The sequence below is a fragment of the Coffea eugenioides genome, chromosome 8 (genome assembly GCF_003713205.1).
Source record: "Coffea eugenioides isolate CCC68of chromosome 8, Ceug_1.0, whole genome shotgun sequence".
Taxonomy (NCBI): domain Eukaryota; kingdom Viridiplantae; phylum Streptophyta; class Magnoliopsida; order Gentianales; family Rubiaceae; genus Coffea; species Coffea eugenioides.
The window spans coordinates 38215637-38221509 of record NC_040042.1 but is presented as its reverse complement, the minus strand read 5'-3'; the positions used below and the strand labels follow the sequence as shown (position 1 = coordinate 38221509).

The 5873-nt window shown below is 38.5% G+C and overlaps 1 non-coding gene across 1 annotated transcript; it reads right to left on the bottom strand.

The window, feature by feature from the left end:
* Positions 1 to 5561: 5561 nt before the first annotated feature.
* Positions 5562 to 5668, bottom strand: LOC113781784. The gene has a single exon (XR_003469689.1). It is a non-coding gene; the product is annotated as a small nucleolar RNA R71 (small nucleolar RNA).
* Between the last annotated feature and the right edge of the window lie 205 nt (positions 5669 to 5873).

Here is a 5873-nt window from a genome sequence, read left to right as displayed (position 1 = left end):
TGTGACTAATGTCTTTCATTATGGTGCAGTAGAGATCCAAAGTTTGAAAACAGAGAAGAAATTTGTGGTGAATGGTCATCGTCTCAAGCCGTATTATGAAGGATTTCCAATTGAATGGGTGGAGATGATGCAACTGGAAGACCCGATTTGCTTAGTTTAAGCAAATTCTGGACTCCGTCTAGCCAAAGACGTTAAAGAAAGGCACTTTTGGGAGGCAACCCAATTTTTGATTTTGTTGGTTTTTGTTGTGCGATTCGTTAAATATGTCGTTTCTCATCTAGGTATTGCTTAAATTTGATATTTTTCTCTATTATGATCAGGACAGGTGATCATGGCGTGCCCATGCGAAGAGGGCACGCATTAAAGTTCCAACTTCAAGGTTTTGGAAAAGTGACCAAATGAGGCAAAAAAGGCGAAATTTGATCAAAGATCTCAATACCTCAAATTCAGTAATTGTGGTTTTTGATGCATTAAAGAGGTTTAGAATGCATGTTTAGATCATTTTACATGTGCGTGAATGGTTTATTTTGACATAGAAATGATCTATGATGCATTTTGGGAAATTGGGGTATCATTTGTAATTATTCCAAAGTTGAATTTCTGCTAAATTTTGCAGCAGAAAACGCGTTTTTTAATGAAACGCGCCACTGAATCGCGTTTTCATAGAATCGCGTTTTCAAATCTGCGCCTATAATTAAGAAAACGCGCCTTAAAAACGCGATAGGAAGTCGCGTTTTCTACCAAGTCGCGTTTTCCAGCCTGTTCAGAAACCAAAAACGCGCCTTCAAATACGCGACTTAAAGTCGCGTTTTTTCACGTAGTCGCGTTTTTCAATGCTGCAAATTTGGTGAAGAAACGCGACTTCACAAAACGCACTTTGAGGTGCGTTTTCTTGAGCCGCGTTTTCTTGGATCACTTTTCAACTCTAATTTTCTTCATGTTGGCTTGTTTTTAGTAAGTTTTAGTTCTTCGATTAATGTTTGTGTGTTTTGTAGGTGGCAATGGCAAGAGTTCATGCAAATGATCTCAATTGCAAGGGTGTTTATATTAAGGCAAAAAGGGAGTTTTCATGTTCAATTGCTGCATTTCATGCATTTAAAGTGTTTCATGTTTAAGTTATATTCATGCATGATCATATTAAATTTGAATTTTATTCAAAGAACATGAAGTAGGTTGAATGTGGAAGGTTGGCCAAGCAAATTTGGAGGAAAAACTGCAGAAAACAGCTTTTTCTGCAGCAAATCCGGCCATAAATCCGGCCAAATGTCCAGAATGCTTAAAAAAAAAAAATGTAAGACCAAAAACTATTTTTTTTCCTCTCATTTTCTCCTCTCTTCTTTTTCTTTCTTTCTTTTTCTTTTCTTTCTTTCCTTTCTTTCTTTCTTCTTCTTTCCCCCGCTGCCTGCTTCATCTTCTTCCTCGCGAGCTCCGCCAGCCGCTGCACCTTCATCGCAGCTCTTCCGCTCGTCCAACCACCACCTGCGCGCCACCAGCAGCCAAGCCGCTGTCCCTTTCTTTTTCTTTCTTCTTCGGCTGCGAACCTCACCCAACCGCCGCCCACCCCAGCTCTTCTCGCCGCTGCCTCGGCTCTCCTCGCCAAGGGTGACCACCAGCTCATCTGACCTCCTTCACCCTTGCCATAGCCACCGCCTCCAAGATCCGCCTGAAGCCCCGAAAGCCGAGCACCACCAGATCCAGCTGCCGCAAACTCTTCTCTCTCACAGCCACCACCTTCATCGCACTACTGGCTTCGTATGCACGCGCCTGCCTCAATCTCTTTCTATTATTTTTTTTTATTTTCTTATTTTATTATTGCAGTATGTTTTTATTATTTTTATTACAGTACGTTTTTGAAAATTTTGCGTGTTTGGACTACCTGACATTTCTATTCCTCCTTAGTTGGGTACTTCTGTGTTACTTTGCTTGTTTCTTTTTACTTTGCTTGATTTTTATTTATTTAGTAGATTGACTTGTGAATTGAATGTCCAATCGTTAATCATTATATATATATATATATTTTAGGTCGAATTGTGTTTAATCTGCTGTACTTTGTGTCTAACTGTGGGTAATTTGCTACAGTTGTTTGTTCAATTGGGAGGTGCTTTTACATTTGGCTAAGTTTGGAACCACGAGTGTTTATTGATTGCATTTGTTATAAGTATTGAGATATCTGTATAACTTGCGAGTGAATGCAGTGTGCATTTTGTTCATTGAATTGATTTTTCATTTGTTAGTGCTTTGAATTTCTTGTTTCCATTATTCGTTAGCAACTGTTGTCTATTGTGGTTTGGAGTGCAATTTGGAAAGAATGGTGAAACCACGATCCCGATCCTTTGACCTCCGCTTCGCCTCCTCCAACTACAAGTGCTAATAGCTGGCACCAGCTTCAGGGGAGTTTTGTTGTCCTTCTTCTTATTTTTACTGTTTCATTATCACATTGAGGGCAATGTGTGATTTAAGTGTGGGGGGGATTTGGGTTTAGTTTTGATTGGTGTTTCTTTAATTTGCTGCCTTTCTTACTAGTGTTTTGATGAATAAATGTGGCATCTCACTCGTCTATTGCTGGTTATGATTTATTCTATGAATTTAGTTTAAGTGGCAAGTAAAAGCATGTTATCTTGGTAAATATCATGAGTTTAATGACTTGGTGCAAATTGTGGTTAAATTGTTTAGGCAATATAAATATTTTACTAGCAATTGTTGTGTGGATTAGGCAATTGTTGATCTTAGTTCTCCATATTAGGAGATGACGTGGGCCATGATCTTTAATTATCTGGTTTTCTGGTGCTTTAATTGTGATTAATAAATGACCCTACTCCGCTAGTGTCGTCACCCAGTAACCGGGAGTCTTCACCACAAGTGTCGACTTTCGCGTCAAAAAGTGACTATATATATGAGTAGTTAGTCCTGAAGCTGTGAAGAGTTGAGTAACTGGGCTCTTTCATCTAAAAATGTCAGAGTTCACGTCAAAAGACTTGAATAGCTTGGGACTGAGCATTTATTGAAAAAAAAATTATTATAAAAAAAAATAAATAAAAAAAAGAGAGAAAAGAAAATAATAAGTAAGCTTATGATTATGTTGGCCTGCCGATCCTTGTTCTTCAATGTTGAGATTTTGATTTTCAGTTGACCCAATTGCTAACTTTTGCTAGTTTAATATTTTGATTTCTTAGACGACTTAGCCATGAATTGGACGAGTCTATGATTTCAGGAGCTAACCGGGAGAAATATGTCTTGACACTTAGCCACTAAAACTTGATTTTGGGATAAGCGTAGCTTGGCAGTAAATGAAATGAGAGTTAGCCATTGTTGAATTTAGTTGTTCCCATGCTTGAGGACAAGCATGATTTAAGTGTGGGGGGAATTGATAAGGTGTTAATTGTTAGTAATTTTATTATTAATTTTTCCCTGTTTCCATGCCAAATATTATTTTAATTGTCAACATATACTTATATTTGGCATCTGGACTCAATTTCAGGAAGTGGAGCAGAAAAGAGAGATTTTCTTACAACAAATACTCCACACGTGGGAAGTTTCTAAAGAACATACAAGCTAGGTTCCACGGGTGTATTTGTGCTGGAATTGATGATTACAGTGGACTCCTCCGTTTTGATAATTGCAGAGGAATTGATGATTGTGCTGGAATTAATTGGAATGATGTTTTCTTTCATTATCTAACGGGGACCACGTAGAAAGTCTGTCCTTATGGTGGGAGATGTACTCATTAGCCAAGATGTTGGCTTTGATGATTGTAGCTTTTCCAATTGCTCCCTACGTAGAGTAGTGGGCTCAAGGAGAAAAGACTATGAAAAAGCTATGAAGACTAAAGGCTTGCCTTATATATATCGAACGATGGCAGAAGACGAGACGCTAGTGAGTTGTAGTTTTCTTTCAAAATAAGCTCCGTAGGAGGATAGAGGAGTTTGTAGTTTTTCTCTCCGAGGGATGTTCCAGAGGAGAGAATAGGGAGTTGTTTTGGTTTGTTGAATTCTATTGTGCAATTTTCTTATTTTCTTCCGAGAGCTTTGTTATTCACTCTCTCAATTATCGAAGAAAGATGATGTCTTTAAATTCAATTGAATTGTGTGAAGATTTTCGTATGAGGCGTGGCTAATTTTCTCATCTAGTCAAGGATCAACGCGAAGACGCAGTCCCAAATATCTGTGAGATCTAATTAATTTTACGTGTTCCTTAATTTGTTAATATTTGCATGTTTTCTATTTTAATTTCCATGGGATTATTTTGTTAATTGGATATCAAGGGCCCGATGTGCAATTTGACTTATTAATCTCTTGTCAAATTAATCAATTAAATCTGTAATTATTTAGTTGGTTAATATTAGTGACAACTAGTATTTTCACATACTAGGGGGACATACAATCTGATTTAAATAACCCTTGTAGCGTGTTATTAATTTGGGTTAGGCTTTTCTAATTTTTAATGCAATTAGGAAATTAATTCCTACGGTCGTACCTAGGAGTATTTCCTGGTTAGAGGTAATCAACGGTCGTACCTTGGTTATCAATAAATTAAGGAAAAGCTGGTCGTTAGAGTTTATCGGCGACTATAACTAGCCTATTAATAAAATTAAGTGAACCTTCTTTGCATCAATGATCGGATGAATGGACTGTGTCTGCGTAGTTGTATCCTTGGCTAGAATTTTTTATCAGTTATTTAATTGCTATTTATAATTGTATTAATTAATTAATTATTTTTGGTTAATTATTTTTAGTTAAATTGTTTAATTATTTATTTTATATTTCATCCTGATAAAAATCCCCCGTGTCTCGAATTTAAAAAGAATCAAATTTTTTTCAGTCCCTGTGGATTCGACCCTGCTTACTACTATACACAGAAAATTTATTTTTCTTAAGCAGGTATTTATTATTGCACAGGCACGACTCCTGTCAATTTTTGGCGCCGTTGCCGGGGACTGGCGTTAATCATTTGTTTCTTTTTTAAGTTCATTTTTTTTTCTGGTATTTTTCTAGTTTATGCCTCGCTCTTCTCGTACAGGCGAATTAATTTTCGACCCTGAAGTAGAGAAGACCGCGCGTAGAACGAGAAAAGCAACCAGGCGGCTCAGGGAGGAGCAATACGATATTGCACCTCAGGAACTTGATCCAGAGGTTGAGCCGACAAATTTGTCTGGTGACAATTCAAGTGATTCAGACCAAGAGGAAGTCACTATGGCAAATGCACGAACACTAAGGGAGTTGGCTGCTCCTGATTTAAATCAGCAGCCCTTGTGCATTACTTTTCCACATTTAAATGATGACACCCCCTTTGAACTAAAATCTGGTCTAATTCATCTCTTGCCATCTTTTCATGGTCTACCAGGTGAGGAGCCCTACAAGCACTTGCAAGAGTTTGACGTCGTTTGCAACAGTATGAAGCCTCCGGGAATTACAGAAGAGCAAATAAAGATGAGGGCTTTCCCCTTCTCTTTGAAGGATTCCGCAAAAGACTGACTCTACTACCTACCGCCTGGTAGTATCACCACGTGGGACCAACTGAAGAAAAAATTCTTGGACAAGTACTTTCCGGCATCTCGAGCTGCAAGCCTAAGGAAGGAGATATGTGGTATCAAACAACACCCAAGCGAATCTCTCTATGAGTACTGGGAGAGATTTAAGAAACTGTGCACCAAATGCCCTCAGCATCAGATAAGTGAGCAACTGCTCATTCAATATTTCTATGAGGGGTTGCTTTTCAGGGACAGAAGCATAATCGATGCTGCAAGTGGAGGGGCGTTGGTGAACAAGACTCCTCGAGGAGCATGGGAGTTGATTGAAGGGATGGCTGAGAACTCACAGCAGTTTGGTTCAAGAGAGGACATCCCGACGCGTAGGGTGAATGAGGTGGAAACGTCC